Source organism: Bufo bufo, chromosome 1 (assembly GCF_905171765.1).
Source record: "Bufo bufo chromosome 1, aBufBuf1.1, whole genome shotgun sequence".
In the NCBI taxonomy this organism is placed as follows: Eukaryota; Metazoa; Chordata; class Amphibia; order Anura; family Bufonidae; genus Bufo; species Bufo bufo.
This window is the reverse complement of record NC_053389.1, coordinates 734,484,081-734,500,621: the sequence shown is the minus strand read 5'-3', so window position 1 is coordinate 734,500,621 and position 16,541 is coordinate 734,484,081.

Here is a 16,541-nt window from a genome sequence, read left to right as displayed (position 1 = left end):
TTAAAGTTAGTATGGGCCATAATCCTGAGGCAAGAGGCTGGTAAACAGGCCTCTCCAAAACCCAGTGGCGAGGTTGGTTTCGCCACACATCTCCCCCTCCCAGGGAAGACTAACCAGATACCTGACCTCATGCCGGTCGGTATCTGAGTTAGTCTGGCAGTCCACCCACAACCCAATACTGGACCTGTTGAATTTTGGGGCCTGGCTCTGTTCTGTATGTCCCCAGCTGTTGAGGGGGCATCTGCTACTCCTTGCTTCCTTGTTGCTCTCTAGCTTGGAGCTGTAGGTACTTGGTGGGCAGAGGCCGACTGCGCTCTGCCCAGATGCCAGCGCTTCCGCTGGGGTAGCCTGTGGAAAGTCAGCCTCTGGAGAAGAGGATAGAGGGGGGCAGAGGCCGACTGCGCTCTGCCCAAATGCCAGCTCTTCCGCTGGGATGTGGTCAGGGAATCCTATCCCCAGGACCTTGTTGCAGATCGGCTGTGGAGAGGAGGAATCGCTTACCTCCTCCTCCTGGCATTCCTGCAGGGTTGGTGGGGGATCTGAACCGGCCGTCCAGCATCCCGGTAGGCCTGGTGCAGAGACCGCGGTCCCATCTGCACCATCGGAGTTAGGGGTGCTGTCCCCCTGTGGTTGGGGAGAGAGATCAGTGGGTATCGCAGGCTCATCCCCTGCCCCCAGAACTCGGTTGGGAAGTACCTGGGAAGGGGAGGGCTCGCTTACCTCCTCCTCCTGGTATCCCTGCGGAGATGGCTGGAGATCTGGACCGACCGTCCAGCATCCCTGTAGGACTGGTAGAGAGACCTCGGTCCCATCTCCACCTGCCATCTGTGGGTCCTCCCAGGACCAGTCTGTGAGGTCCCTCAACATTTGCGAGTAAGGACCACCTGCGTCCACACCTGGCAACTCCGGCTGCTGTTGAGGGTCTGGGCCAGCTGTCCAGCATCCCAGTGGAGAGACCTCGGTCCCGTCTCCACCTGCCTGTTGTGGTTCCTCACAGGACCAGTCTATGAGGACCCCTACTTCGGGTTCCTCTGGCCGCCTCAGGGGGAGACTGCTAACCTCCTCGGATGCAGCCTCTGCTCGGCTGCTGTAACGCTCCTTCCGCTGGGCAATTTCTCTCTCTTTCGCCAGTCGGAATTCTCGTTCCATCCTTGCGTGTCGCTTGGCTGTGACCTGGTTCCAGATGGCCTGGTATATATCCATGGACACATTACCTCCATACTGGGCCACTCGCTGCCTCACCTCAGCCAGCCAGTCATCTTCAGAGCCTTCCATACTTGTCTGCTCCAAGTCGCTGGATACCTCTGCTCCCAGGGGCGCTGCACGAGTGCTAGCGTTGCCCTCAATTGCCCTCCACACGTTACCAGTGTCTCTGAGCTGCTTCTCCTCGCACTAGGACGCCATCCCACTGCTTGCCACCAATGTAACGGAACGCCTAGCACCCCGACCGGGTACCTCCGTCGATAGATGCTTCTAGTGCTTCCAGAGGACTCCAAGCACTCCACTTGACACCGTCAGCACTGCAGACCCCACGAACCGCCGAAGCTTGGTGGAGGTCTCGCCGTCTCCTACCCACCCTGGACCTACGACAAGGCTCCAGTGGGTGAACCTCTCCTAAATCCAGAGACAGGAACTAGGAGCAAGCTCTTACAAGAGCTTATACTCAGGGGAGTATTGTGATATAGCAATCCCCAAGAGTGTAGTTATTCCATCCCCCAAACATGAGCCAAGACTTCATGAATATATAAAACAGGAACACTTTATTGAGGGCTACCCGCCCGTATTTATGCAGGTCCCCATCTGGTGGACACGCCCCTAGGGGACCAGAAGGAAGACTGTGACACAGGACAGATACGTAGCACTCAGGATACACAGACACAACACATCCCCACAATGCATCATGGTTTCCTCCTCTCTGCCCTGGAGACACCCGAGGAGCAATTCAATTATCTCTCAGGACAAAGGGATATCGCCAATACACATGTGAAGACATTTAACATAGCCCCAGATAGCTCAAGTCTGAGTGCATATCATTAGGTGAATGGCACTCAGAATACATGAATACAATAAAATGGGCTATCTGGGTACCCTCACATAACAAAATACCATTCCAAAGACAGATTTAAGCTGTGTCTGTCTTCTCCTTTAAAGTTAGTATGGGCCATAATCCTGAGGCAAGAGGCTGGTAAACAGGCCTCTCCAAAACCCAGTGGCGAGGTTGGTTTCGCCACAGTGACTATCTGCATGAGACTGACAGAGGGCTGAGGAGGAAGATTGCCCAGTCTGCAAGATTAATAAAATTGGGTTTGGCCAGCTAACCACACTAGAACTGTTGATCCTGAGATTCTGTTGGCTGGTGCCCCAGCAAGTTCAGTTAATGTGAGCTCCTGTGAGAGGCCTGTTTAGATTATAACCAATTTGTGATGTATCCTCACTGAAAGACTGTAACAAATATGCTATGTGCCCTCTAAAAGAGACTGTTACGTTGTCACTAGTGATCACGAATCCTTGTGCCTTTAAGAGACTCTGTGACTGTCGAGCATTATACCTATAGTGATTGTAACTACCAAGTCTAGCGCCTTGTACTGTAACCAATGAGCATTGCACCCCCATTGTTCTGCATTTCTGCATCTTCACTGCACCAACCTTGAATCTAGTGTCAAGAAACACACAGAACTTACCCTCTAACACAGGGTTTCTCAAATCCTGAAAACATGACTGTATAGGTGGGTCCCGAGGACCGGAGTTGAGAAACCCTGCTCTAACAGGTTGTTGTCTTTTTTTCTTTTTGAGGTTTGCAATAATAAACACAATTGTCATTGTGATGCTGGCTGGAGTCCACCATTTTGCAATAGGTCTGGTGGTTTTGGAAAACTGGATTTAAGAACAATGGCAGACGATACTGGTTAGTATTTTTTATCATGAAAGGTCAGTGGTTTGAAGAGTGCTGTTGCCTCGTCAGATCATATCAAGCACAGCGCCGTACATTATATAGCAGCTTTGCTTGGTATTGTAGCCCTGGCCAATTCACTTGAATGGGGTTGATCAGCAAATGGGCCATGTGACCAATGAACGTGCCATCATTGGCTTGGGAAAAGGCCATGGCACTCACCAGAGCACCAAAGCCTCTTCAAACACTTGCATTCTCCATGTCATCACAATTCTGCAGCATCTATTTTTATAACTGTAATCCAATAAATTATACAGTTGCAAGAAAAAGTATGTGAACCCTTTGGAATGATATGGATTTCTGCACAAATTGGGCATAAAATGTGATCTGATCTTCATCTAATTCACAACAATAGACAATCACAGTCTGCCTAAACTAATAACACACAAATAATTAAATGTTACCATGTTTTTATTGAACACACCATGTAAACATTCACAGGGCAGGTAGAAAAAGTATGTGAACCCTTGGATTTAATAACTGGTGAACCTGCTTTGGCAGCAATAACTTCAACTAAACGTTTCCTGTAGTTGCAGATCAGACGCGCACAACGGTCAGGAGTAATTCTTGACCATTCCTCTTTACAGAACTGTTTCAGTTCAGCAATATTCTTGGGATGTCTGGTGTGAATCGCTTTCTTGAGGTCATGCCACAGCATCTCAATCGGGTTGAGGTCAGGACTCTGACTGGGCCACTCCAGAAGGCGTATTTTCTTCTGTTTAAGCCATTCTGTTGTTGATTTACTTCTATGCTTTGGGTTGTTGTCCGGTTGCAACACCCATCTTCTGTTGAGCTTCAGCTGGTGGACAGATGGCCTTAAGTTCTCCTGCAAAATGTCTTGATAAACTTGGGAATTCATTTTTCCTTCGATGATAGAAATCCGTCCAGGCCCTGATGCAGCAAAGCAGCCCCAAACCATGATGCCCCCACCACCATACTTCACAGTTGGGATGAGGTTTTGATGTTGGTGTGCTGTGCCTCTTTTTCTCCACACATAGTGTTGTTTGTTTCTTCCAAACAACTCAACTTTGGTTTCATCTGTCCAAAGAATATTTTGCCAGTACTGCTGTGGAACATCCAGGTGCTCTTGTGCAAACTGTAAACTAGCAGCAATGTTTTTTTTGCACAGCAGTGGCTTCCTCTGTAAAATCCATTCTTGTTTAGTGTTTTACGTATCGTAGATTCGCTAACAGGAATGTTAGCATATGCCAGAGACCTTTGTAAGTCTTTAGCTGACACTCTAGGATTCTTCTTCACCTCATTGAGCAGTCTGCACTGTGCTCTTGCAGTCATCTTTACAGGACGGCCACTCCTAGGGAGAGTAGCAGCAGTGCTGAACTTTCTCCATTTATAGACAATTTGTCTTACCGTGGACTGTTGAACAGCAAGGCTTTTGGAGATACTTTTATAACCCTTTTCAACCTTATGCAAGTCAACAATTCTTAATCGTAGGTCTTCTGAGAGCTCTTTTGTGCGAGGAATCATTCACATCAGGCAATGCTTCTTGTGAAAAGCAAACCCAGAAATGGTGTGTGTTTTTTATAGGGCAGGGCAGCTGTAACCAACACCTCCAATCTCATCTCATTGATTGGACTCCAGTTGGCTGACACCTCACTCCAATTAGCTCTTGGAGATTTCATTAGTCTAGGGGTTCACATACTTTTTCTACCTGCACTGTGAATGTTTACATGGTGTGTTCAATAAAAACATGGTAACATTTAATTATTTGTGTGTTATTAGTTTAAGCAGACTGTGATTGTCTATTGTTGTGACTTAGATGAAGATCAGATCACATTTTATGACCAATTTGTGCAGAAATTCATATCATTCCAAAGGGTTCACATACCTTTTCTTGCAACTGTATATGAGAACGATTTGGGTGTGTATATTAACAGCAAGCTAAGCAGCACTCAATGCCAAGTAGTAGCTGCAAAAGCAAATTAAATTTAACATTTTGTAAAAAAGAGATGAAAACGTGATTAATGCATAACGTTGCATATTAACCCTTTAAGGACCTCCGCTGTATATGTACCGCGAAAGTCCGGTCTTTAAACATGACGCCCGCTCGCATTTGCAGCGGGCGCCATAGCTGCCGGGTCTCTGCTATTTTAAATAGCAGAGACATGTGGCACATGTATGCGATCAGCCAAAAGGCTGATCGCATACATTTTCCCCTTCAGATATCGTGGTCAAATGTGACTACAGCATTTTTGCAGTCCGGAATCGGAAGTCGCGCACTTCTGCTCCGGTAACAGCGTTCCCTGGCTGAGATTGGGAAACTTGTTACATTGCTGAAATAGCCCGAAGCCGCAAGCAGGCTTCGGAGTCTATTTCAGGAATATACCAATACAGGCCACTAGATGTTATATTGCAAATAAAGTGTTCAATGATGGCTATTTAGCCATCAATGAACAGAATGGGCAATCTAATGATTGCCAGTTATTGTCACCCAAGGTGACTTAAAAAAAGGTTTTACAAATATAAAAAAATAAAAAAACATAAGTTCAAATCACCCCCTTTTCCTTAAAATAAACATACTTAACCATTAAAAAAATAAACATAATGGGCATTGCCGTGTGCGAAAATGCCCATACAATTATATAACAATATTAATGGCATACGGCAAATGGTGTAAGGGGGAAAAAAAAAACTGCCAATTTGCCTTTTTTTGTCACTTCAACTACCCAATATTTTTTTTATAAAAAATGATCAAAAAGTTGCACACACTTCAAATTGGTATCACTGAAAAGAACAGATCGTCCCGCAAAACATGAGCCCTCACACAACCCCATACACATAACTACAAAAAAGTTATAGGGGTCAGAATATGGTTATAAAAAAAAAAATTTTCCTCAAAGGTTTTCATTTTTGTTTCAGTATTAAAACGCCAAAAAGAATATACAAGTGTGGTATCGTTGTAACCGTACTGTCCTGGAGAATGAAGATAACAGGTCAATTTTACCGCACAGTGTACAGTGTAAAAAATAAATAAATAAAAACCCAGAATTGCGTTTTTTCCCAATTTTACCCCATTTGGAATTTATTTTCCGCTTCCTACTACATGGTATGCAACCGGTAATGATGCCTTTAGAAAGTACAACTTGTCCCACAAAAAATAAGCCCTCATAAGGCTATGTGAATAGAAAAATAAAAAAGTTAGGACTATGGGAAAAACTAAAACGCAAAAAATGAAAATCTCAGGTTCTTGAAGGGGTTAATATATAAAATTGATATTCAGTGGATATACTGCATCATATTCACATGCAGTCTAGAGAGAACTCGAAGGGATTAATAAATGGAATGGGTGACTGCTGTCATAACATAAGGCTAGAATAATTAGGCTTGGTTTGATCAGAAAATAGACTCCTTAATGTGAGTAATATGTAGAAGTTTATACACAAAAAACGACACAAGGAATTTGTGCATGAAGCATTCATTCCAAGATTTGTGCCAAGATAGGATTTTAAATGTCCTAAACATCTCATAACTAACAATACTGGAAGTCATATTTAATAAGCGGGAAAGGATATTATTAATTGGATCTGAGGATAAGGTCCGACTACTTTTGTGGAGTCCTGAAATTTTATTTTGCCTCACGATGCAAAGTGGCCTACAACTGCCCTGAGGAAGGGGCCATTTTGGCTGCCTCTCAATTAAACAGCTAGGTCAGTGAAATGTTGAACTTGATGGACATGTGTCTTGGCATGTTTTCTTTTACAATGTAGGGTGCATGCTAGCACTCATGAACATATATTTATTATGCTTTATGCAGGTGAAACCAGTGGCAAATGTTCCAGCAGGGCAGACATATATTTAAGGAGCTGGCTTTTAATACTATTTGTGTTGGTTTTGCCTCTGATGGTCATCATACTCATATCTTGCAAAAGGAATTTGTTACACAAGTTTCTGTACAGGTCAGTTTAATTTTGTTGCCTAGCTTTATGTGATTAGAAAGCAGTTTTTAACAGAAAATGAAAAAAGTTATGGCTATAAAAATCAATAGTAAAAATAAGAAATTGAAAAATGAAAATAGGGTAAAATGAACTGTGATCAGTGGCTCTAACTCAGCCTGAGCAGGGAATGGGTGCTCACTCCAAACAGACGTACCCAATGTCAGAGCAAAAATTAGATAATATAGTGGCTGGCACTCACTATCTGGTGCTGCATGAAACAGACATAAGCCCTCTGGATAGATCATCAGCATCTGATCAGCAGGGGTCCGACACCTGGGACCCCCACCGATCAGCTGTTTGAGAAGGCAGCGGCGCTCCAGCAGCGTCGCGGCCTTCTCACTGTTTACCGCTGGCCCAGTGACGTCACGACTAGTATCAACTGGCCTGGGGGGCTAAGTTCTGTTGACTTGAATGGAGCTTAGCCCCCCAGGCCAGTTGATACTAGTCGTGATGTCACTGGGCCGGCGGTAAACAGTGAGAAGGCCGCGGCGAAGCTGGAGCGCCACAGCCTTCTCAAACAGCTGATTGGCGGGGGTCTGGGGTGTCGGACCCCCGCCGATCAGTTTAAACAAACTGCAGAACCCCTTTAAAGTCCCCTCTTTATATGTTATAGTTATCCTCTGTGTTAGACTACAAGTTAAATAAGTCCTGAAGTGATCAATGGCGCAGTATATATTTATATATGAGCGTTATATAAACTATTCAGGTTACGTTACTGCTCCTAATGTCTGCGCTGTGGTGCAGTCTATTTCCCGTTGTGCTTGCTTGCCTAGTCCGATGGCGTCCCACGTGATCGGGAGGCAATCTCTGTGCTGTATCACCGGGTCCTAGAGCGGGTAGGGTAGCACCCAACTCACCACTGAAGAAGGAGAAAGTATCTCTGAAACGCGTTGGAGTTTTGTAAACAGTAATCTGGCATCTAATGAGATTTCGGAAATTCCTCAATATGCTCAAATTCATGGACATTGTGGATCCACAAGGACTGTAACACTCATGTTACTAAGGACTACAATTCTTGTATTAATCCTATACATAGGGTGCTACCCTACCCGCTCTAGGGCCCGGTGATACAGCACAGAGATTGCCTCCCGATCACGTGGGACGCCATCGGACTAGGCCGGCAAACACAGCGGGGAATAGACTGCACCACAGCGCAGACATTAGGAGCAGTAACGTAACCTGAATAGTTTATACAACGTTCATATATAAATATATACTGCGCCATTGATCACTTCAGGACTTATCGAACTTGTGGTCTAACACTATAGCATATGAAGAGGGGACTTTAGGATCCTCTTATATACTAATTTTAAACTAACAGGAAAGGAATCATCGGTGAAGTTTACCTGCTACACTGGAAGCCCCATGTAACATGAAGCAGGACTTTAATACTTCCTAACAAACACTAACCGCTACTAATAAGAAAGTAACAAATGGTGACTCCTACTTGATATACGTTATAGAGTCACATTCGGAGTGGAACCTAATGAGATGCGAGACTTGTTGCACATCACCTGAATATATGATTTTAGGATATTTGGATGACATATAACAACTATAGCATTTTTGTTGCTTCTATTTGAGACAGTTTTATGTATATTAAGGCTACTTTCACACCTGCGTTAGGTGCGGATCCGTCTGGTATCTGCACAGACGGATCCGCACCTATAATGCAAACGCTTAGATCCGTTCAGAACGGATCCGTTTGCATTAGCATGAACAAACAAAATGCAAACGGATCCGCAAACGGATAATGCAAACGGATCCGTTTTGACTTTACATTGAAAGTCAATGGGGGACGGATCCGTTTGAAAATTGAGCCATATAGTGTCAACTTCAAACGGATCCGTCCCCATTGACTTACATTGTAAGTCTGGACGGATCCGTTTGCCTCCGCACGGCCAGGCGGACACCCCAACGCTGCAAGCTGCGTTCAGGTGTCCGCCTGCTGAGCGGAGCGGAGGACAAACGGTGCCAGACTGATGCATTCTGAGCGGATCCGCATCCACTCAGAATGCATTAGGACTGGACGGATCCGTTCGGGGCCGCTTGTGAGACCCTTCAAACTGAACTCACAAGCGGAGCCCCGAACGCTAGTGTGAAAGTAGCCTAATAAATGTTGTAACTCATTGATCCATGGGCTTGTGTCTGTTTCATGCAGCACCAGATAGTGAGTGCCAGCCACTATATTATCTAAAAATGAAAATAGGTCCAGTCCTTAAGGGGTTAAATAAGGATTAATTACCATATGATATGACCATCTTGCAAGGTTATTCATATCAGAACTAACCTCATACCATATGAATAAATTAGTCTCATATAATAATGAAATTATCTCGACATTTCACGTTCATTTAAATGCATGTAAAATACAGTCTGAACAGCTCCCGACACACAAAATCACATTGAAACGACATGACTCATTCAACCCATTAGGGCTCTAAGGGGTACATTTACTATCAGATATCTACGCCAGTTTTAACCTTTGCGCCGCAATCTGCAACTTTTCCCCACTCACACCAAGTCTAAAAAAGGGGGTGCGGCATGGGTGGGTAAGGGGACAGGCTGGCAGGCCAGTCTCATTTATTTTCTACACCTAAAAATGGTCTAAATTTAAGCCAGCAAGGAAGCTGGCTTACATTTAGACCGGTGATAGATGCGCCGAAGGTATGTAGAGGCCGGTGCCTCTACATAACTTCAGAGGATCCACCGCCAGTGCAGGGGCTTATTAAGACTTAAAGGGAATATGTCACCTGGATTTTGTGTATAGAGCTGAGGACATGGGCTGCTAGATGGCCGCTAATGCAGTTTGCCAGTCCTGCAGGGTGAGCGAATGTGAGGTCACGGGGGTCAGTTAACAGACCGAGGGTTGCTCTTTGTACTCACAGTTTGTAGTATACCCTGGGCAGGCTGGCACGTAGATCCTCTGGGGCACTCTCTGGATATAGGGACCAGGCCAGGTGATAGGTGAGGTGCCCTGGGTGTTGAAAGTTTAGCGTGCCTGTGGCAAGATCCCTTACAGTTTGTGACGCCAGTGCCGGTAACGGTGGCACACCGATTTGTTGTAGGAATAATTGAGGCACACACGTTTATGATGAACTAGAACTCCTCTTTACTGAACAGTTCAACTATATACAGGCTTCAGACAGTTTCATATGAAATAGATTTGATAACAGGCAGGCTTTACATTAATGGCAGGTATAATCCTGGCAAGATAACTCAGAGGGAATAAACTCACAGATCAGGCTGTACTTTCTGCAGAATCCTGTCTGACTTTCTCCAAGGCCCGAATGCCTAATAGCTGGCTTTATCCTTGGGTAGGGAAACCTTCCTCTGGTATAAATCCACTTGCTGTACAATAAACTTCTGCCCTTCAGCTTTCTACTTGGCTGGACTCAATTAGCACTGCTCTGTACTTTGCTTGATGCAGGATAACTTCAGGAGGAAACTTCTTCTCCTGGAAGCAGGTTAGGATCCTGGGCTATCTAGCTGCATGTTAGAAGCTGGACCTCAGCTCCTGCCTGGCTGAAGTGATTCTTGGCTTCTGAAAACCCTTTCCCTGGACTGGACCTGTCTATATATACTAGGGGGTTCCCTAGCTCCCTCTACAGCTTGGGAGGAGAAACTACACCCCTAGCAGGCCTGGTACACGGGAAATAACATGAAATTATACATTACAATCCAATATAAAATACCATAACCATGTTCCACAGGAGGTGGAGAACAACGTGACCAAATTGACCCTTGAGTAGTGCCCACCCTTGTAGTGGGACACTACATACTCCGCTACTTTGAGGTTGCCCGACCTTGGCGCAACATAGGGGGCCCGCCCAGCTGGACACTGTGACCTGAAAGACAAAAATGCAAAGCAGGCATATACAACAATGACTACATTTGCAAGGAAAATATCAGGCAGCTCCGCTGGCAAAGGACAAGTGCGGTGAAAAGGGGCGTCGTTCTCTTCCTAAGTTGGTACATGGAACGAAGGCGCTGACCTGGTACAGCGTATCAGGAATAACCAGGATAGTCCATAATAAAATACAATAGTCCCATAAAACAACATCTCAGAGGCCCACATGCGTTGTGGTCATCTCTTGAACTAATATTGCATATAAAAGTCACAGCACAGAACTCTACATCTCAGGGATACTTTCCCCTGGCAAGTCCTGGTAGATAAAAGTGGTGCTGTAATATCCCTGCTCAACCTGAAAAGGGGGTTAAAAATGGTAAGGTGCAAAACAGCAGGCACAACTTGGAATGGCACTTAAAGCAGGTAGGATGTCCTGGAAAACAGCATGGCAGAAGAGCAATGGAATTCTCAGTGGCCTTTCAACCACCACTGGGCCGTGGGTAAACTGGCAGCAGCTCATTGTGCCAAAACATAGGACTCCTGTCCTGAAACACTTAAATTCACTGTAAGGGTCCCTCAGCAATCATGGCCTAGCAGGCCTACTCACAGGTATGTGTCCAGTTCGTCCTGATCATCAGAAGTGGTGCAACCTGGTTCTGCTCTGAGTCTTGGCCTGAGACGTGGATTAACACTTGGCTGGGCCCACAAAATAGTATCAGGCAACTGTAATGCAAATGGGCCTGTCAATTGTACAGGCTCCGCAAGTCTGGGGGTTAATGATGCAGGAGGCTCCACAAGTTTGGGTGTCGTCTGTCCCGTACGACGGACCCGACTCCTGACATAACACAGTTTCTCTGCTGGCGCAGTCATGGTGGTCGCCGAACTGGTGGCGACGGGAGCTTTCGCTGCAGGCCCGGGGACAACATCATCCGATTCTATTTGTGCGGCTTTGGACGCAGCAATTTGACGCAGGCCATCAAGGTGTACTTCCAGCCTGGCGATCTGTTCCTCCAGAGTCTCTTGAGCTGCTCCGCTGCAGGGATCCGGTGCTGTCGCTGCAGGTACAGGTGCTGAGTCACGATTCTTTTCTCGGTGCAGGTCATCAAGGGCCTCATGGAACTTGTGCATATTCTCCATCTCCACTTGCGTCTTTTCCCTGCGAGGTAATTCAGGTGAGGGATATGGACTCACCCTTTTTTCCAATACTGTAGGCTGCCAGAAGATGTTGGGGCCTGTGAACGAACCCCTCTCTTGGTAGGTATTGCGAGCTGGCTCGGACGGAACCTCTGGCTCGCATTCTGGACTGGTGGGCTCATCAGTCTCTTCCCAGTCCTCCGGTTCCAGCTTGGGACGGGTTACTGCCATCGCATAGGGACCCCTCAGGCCCTCAGCGGGGGTAAATTTGACTTCTTCTCCTTCCCGGAGATTATGTAGATATTCGGGTAAGTAGCTGCGCTTCACGGACCTCCGATTTACATAAAGGTCTCGGCTGGTAGAGAAGTCCTTTATAAACCCGAAACCTTGGCCTTTATCGAAAGTCACAACTACTCCCATCCTTCTCTCCAGACGGGGCTGGGTATTTGCATGGTGCTCGAATACTGTCTTCGCAAGCTCCTCAAAGTATGTCTTTTTGGCAGTAGTCTTGCGTATCACGACGGCGCGTATCTCGGCCATCAGCAGGGGCCATTGCGCCGAAGGCTTAACAAATCCTCCGCGCGAGCCAGGGTACGGCTCGGGCTGCGACCGTGGTGGGGAGCAAGGTGGCCTCTCCGGTCCCGGAGTATAAGTGGCTGGCTCTTCTCCCTCTCTGACCATCTCAGGCTCCGGGGTCTTGTCCGCAGGTAATGCCACTCCGGCAGGAGAATCTCCACTCTGCGACATGTCCGATCCCTCTATTGCACACAGCAGGGCGGCACACAGGACTTCGCACAGGACCTCCCACTGCTCCGGGAGGCCGCCCCCTAGGTACTCCAACATGGGGGAGGCGGAGTCCATATTAACATACATGTAGATTAAATGAAGAGGCGGTGGCGCGAACATACAGTCTTTCCCGCTCTCTCAGTGGAAGGCGCCAATTTTTCCCGCCAACAAAAGGTAGTGATGGCGCAGCAATAATTCCAGTCAGCTTAGGCGGCCATCTTGCAGCATAATGCTGTCAATTCACTGACAGCAAGTGGTGACTCAGAAACCAGCAAACAGTCCACAATGTACAGTTTTACACTGCGATTTTTCCACAGTTCTTTGGCCCCAATTTTCAAATAAACAGATCGGGCATTTATCACTTAATAGGCAATTATGGCACACAGTTCAGATTCCACTATGGCGTAGAAGTATTCGCATCCTGTTCATGACGCCAAAATATGCAGTACGCCAGTCCTGCAGGGTGAGCGAATGTGAGGTCACGGGGGTCAGTTAACAGACCGAGGGTTGCTCTTTGTACTCACCGGTTTGTAGTATACCCTGGGCAGGCGTACAGCAGTGATGGAGAGGCTGGCACGTAGATCCTCTGGGGCACTCTCTGGATATAGGGACCAGGCCAGGTGATAGGTGAGGTGCCCTGGGTGTTGAAAGTTTAGCGTGCCTGTGGCAAGATCCCTTACAGTTTGTGACGCCAGTAACGGTAACGGTGGCACACCGATTTGTGGTAGGAATAATTGAGGTACACACGTTTATGGTGAACTTGAACTCCTCTTTACTGAACAGTTCAACTATATACAGGCTTCAGACAGTTCCATATGAAATAGATTTGATAACAGGCAGGCTTTACATTAATGGCAGGTATAATCCTGGCAAGATAACTCAGAGGGAATAAACTCACAGATCAGGCTGTACTTTCTGCAGAATCCTGTCTGACTTTCTCCAAGGCCCAAATGCCTAATAGCGTGACCAAATTGACCCTTGAGAAGTGTCCACCCTTACGTAGTGGGACACTACATAAGCACATCCACAATACCCAGTCCCCATAGCTCTGTGTGCTTTTATTGTGTAAAAAAAAACGATTTGATACATATGCAAATAAACCTGAGATGAGTCAAAGCTTGAAAATATGACTCTTCTCTGGTCACACAAGTAAGATATGACTCTTTTATGTTAATTTTCATATGTATCATTTTTACACAATAAAAGCACACAGAGCTATGGGGACTGGGTATTGCAGATGTGCTAGCGGCCATCTAGCAACCCATGTCCTCAGCTCTATACCAAAAAATCACGGTGACAGGTTCCCTTTAATAGATGACCCCCTAAGTATCTAAAGTTATAAATCCAATAAGTCTCTCTCTGCAATTATTTTTGCTGAACATGATGGACTTCCTTCCCTTCTATCTCCTCTAGTACACATGATTTTACCTCTTATGTCCCTTCTCTTCTATGGAAGTCTCCCCATATTTGTGATTCCTTTCTAATACAACTCCGTATTTCTGACTTCTCTTCATTAATGCGGGTACAAACTTATCTAGAAGTCTGTTGTGCATATGCTGTCCCGCAGGGGCATTTACCAAATAAATAAGGTTCGGCTTCTTTCACATCCGGAGGTCTCTGGATCTGGCATAGCCGGTTAGTGCCTCATACCCGCAGGACCACATAGATTATAATGGTATATAACGGGAATCCAGCTGCTCGCTGGCATTTATGCCGGGATCCTAGCCGGACAAATATAGCTGCGTACAACAGTTTTTGTCCAGCTGAATCCCAGCATAAATGCCAGGGAGCATCCGGATCCCCCTCAGTTCCCATTATAGTAAATGGGTTCCAGCGGTGAAGGGCAATATCCGGCTAGGGTGGATCCAAAAAACTTCAGCAGGCCGTTCCTCTGCTGGAAGAGCTTGATGGATTGCTTGATGGATTGCTCTGCCACCTGTATGAACTTAGCCTTAAAATAATTACATGTATAAAAACCTCTAATAGGAATTTTGTATCCCTTGCTGGGATGGCTCAAATACTCACCTTTTCACACATCCGCAAAATCAGTCCGCATCCGTTTCGCAATTTTGCGGAACAGGTGTGGACCCATTCATTTTCAATAGGGCCGGAATGTGCTGTCCGCATCTGCATCTGCATTTGCGGATCCGCACTTCCGTTCCCCAAATACATAGAACATGTGCTATTCTTGTCCGCAATTGCGGACAAGAAAAGGCATTCTCTATGAGAGTGCCGGTGATGTGCGGTCCGCAAAATGCGGAAAGCACATTGCCGGTGTCCGTATTTTGCGGATCCGCAAAACACATACGGACGTGTGAATGGACCCTTAATTGTGCAGCTGCAATTCTGAGACCCAGGCAAGCAAAGGTTCTTCTTGAGACCAGCAACGTTGTCTTGTCTTTTTAAGTTGGTTGAATATCCACACGGACTAGGTAATCGGCCAGTGATTTACCTTTTCAATATATACATTTAGGAGGTTCATGAAAAAGCATTTCATGTAGTATCATATCTCCAAGTATCTCAATGGTTCAAAATAGACATTATTCTAAGGCCTCATGCACACGACCGTTGTGTGTTTTGCGGTCTGCAAATTGCGGATCCGCATAACACGGATGGCGTCCGTGTGCGTTCCGCAATTTGTGAAACTGCACGGACAGCCATTGATATAACTGCCTATTCTTGTCCACAAAACAGACAAGAATAGGACAGGTTATATTTTTTTTGCGGACCACGGAACGGAGCAACGGATGTGGACAGCACACGGAGTGCTGTCCGCATCTTTGTCGGCCCCATTGAAGTGAATGGGTCCGCATCCAAGCCGCAAAAACTGCGGCTCGGATGCGGACCAAAACAACGGTCGTGTGCATGAGGCCTAAGGAACAATTATTTCACATTTGGAAATAAGTTATGGAAATACAGTACAGACCAAAAGTTCTTCTCATTCAAAGAGTTTTCTTTATTTTCATGACTATGAAGGCATCAAAACTATGAATTAACACATGTGGAATTATATACATAACAAACAAGTGTGAAACAACTGAAAATATGTCATATTCTAGGTTCTTCAAAGTAGCCACCTTTTGCTTTGATTACTGCTTTGCACACTCTTGGCGTTCTCTTGATAAGCTTCAAGAGGTAGTCCCCTGAAATGGTCTTCCAACATTCTTGAAGGAGTTCCCAGAGATGCTTAGCACTTGTTGGCCCTTTTGCCTTCACTCTGCGGTCCAGCTCACCCCAAACCATCTCGATTGGGTTCAGGTCCGGTGACTGTGGAGGCCAGGTCATCTGGCGCAGCACCCCATCACTCTCTTCATGGTCAAATAGCCCTTACTTTCAAAGTTTTCCCAATTTTTGGGCTGACTGACTGACCTTCATTTCTTAAAGTAATGATGGCCACTCGTTTTTCTTTACTAAGCTGCTTTTTTCTTGCCATAATACAAATTCGAACTGTCTATTCAGTAGGACTATCAGCTGTGTATCCACCTGACTTCTCCTCAACGCAACTGATGGTCCCAACCCCATTTATAAGGCAAGAAATCCCACCTGACAGGGCACACCTGTGAAGTGAAAACCATTACAGGGGACTACCTCTTGAAGCTCATCAAGAGAATGACAAGAGTGTGCAAAGCAGTAATCAAAGCAAAAGGTGGCTACTTTGAAGAACCTAGAATATGAGATATTTTCAGTTGTTTCACACTTGTTTGTTATGTATATAATTCCACATGTGTTAATTCATAGTTTTGATGCCTTCAGTGTGACTCTACAATTTTCATAGTCATGAAAATAAAGAAAACTCTTTGAATGAGAAGGTGTGTCCAAACTTTTGGTCTGTACTGTATATAAATATATATGTCATCTTTTGAAGAAA